Here is a 1,392-nt window from a genome sequence, read left to right on the forward strand (position 1 = left end):
AATAAATGCAGCAACAGAATACCTAGTAATAAAGAGTAATAAAAAGTTTGTTTGCAGATGACTAAATAATCTTAGAAAGAAGTGAAGATGAACTCCAAAAATGAACATACGCCTCAAAGATAAGTGCAAAAAATTGAAATGCAAATATCAACAGCCAAACCAAAACGACCATTTTCAGTCAGAAGTAAAATCATGATTGAAAATAAAATTTTAGAACAAATTAACTGCTTCAAATACCTCGAATGTGCTGTATCATATACAAAAGAAGCTGGCGCTGACATTAAAATTTCAAATTTTCTAAAGATAACAGGAATCATCAATAATATTTTCAAACCTAACCAAGTTCAAAAGCATACAAGAATAACAGTTTGCAAAGTTTTGGCAAGACCTTCTGTACTGTGCGAAAGTGAATTATGGATCGTAAAAATGCAAAAGCAAAAAGAATAGAAACTGCAGAAATGAAATTCCTGCGAAGGACAGCAAGCTGTATACTCTCTCTGAGACAAGAGAAGAAGCACAGAAATACGTAGTAAAGAACTAAAAACTCAGTATTGGACAAAGTATATGAATACTGAAAGAAGTGGGTTGAACATATCAATTTATTTTTATCATACTTTATTTTTTAAATGAGATCACTTAACGTAAGATCTTTTTATGCAACCATAGAATTGAAAATTCGAATAAGAATTTATATGAATCTTCTAAAGAATTGCGATTTTGAAGACTTCCTCGAGTTATATATGAGTAAAAATGAAAGGAAATTTTAAAACAATAAATTAATTTCATAAAATAGATAATTTTGCCGTATAATGTTCATGACAAATCAAAAGTCCTAGCCGCTGTCTATTTTTAAGAGGAGAATCACTGCACACCTTACACACCAGAAAAAAAAAAAAAAAAAAACATAATCGCAGTCGACAGGATTCGAACCTGTGCGGGGAAACCCCAATGGATTTCTAGTCCATCGCCTTAACCACTCGGCCACGACTGCTCGCCTGATATAGCTTTTCTACAATGAATAATTATACTTATCAAGTAGATTTCTAGCAGTGGTTTAATTAATTGATAATTGTGACATTTATTTTCAGTTCTTACACATTTTATAAAAAAATAAATAAATGCACATGCTTAAATTTCTCAATACCATTGTAATAGTAATAAATGTTAAATAATAAATATAGATAAATGTTAATATTTATTATTATTAAATAACAGTACTTATGCATATTATCTATCTATGTGTCTTCAATCCCATTGAAAGTTTTATAATTTAATATCGATAATAATACTATTTAGTTCCTACTATTTAATGTTAAATACTAATGATTATATATATAATTAAATGTATTTTAATAAGACCTAATGAATAATCGTTTAATGATAACAACTGAT

General features: G+C 28.4%; 1 non-coding gene across 1 annotated transcript; it reads right to left on the reverse strand.

Moving 5' to 3' along the window:
• Positions 1-909: 909 nt before the first annotated feature.
• On the reverse strand, positions 910-991 carry TRNAS-AGA (transfer RNA serine (anticodon AGA)). Its single transcript has one exon. It is a non-coding gene; the product is annotated as a tRNA-Ser (tRNA).
• Positions 992-1,392: the final 401 nt, after the last annotated feature.

Source organism: Typopeltis vanoorti, chromosome 9 (genome assembly GCF_054136105.1).
Source record: "Typopeltis vanoorti isolate ZY-2024b chromosome 9, IOZ_Tvanoo_1.0, whole genome shotgun sequence".
NCBI lineage: Eukaryota > Metazoa > Arthropoda > Arachnida > Uropygi > Thelyphonidae > Typopeltis > Typopeltis vanoorti.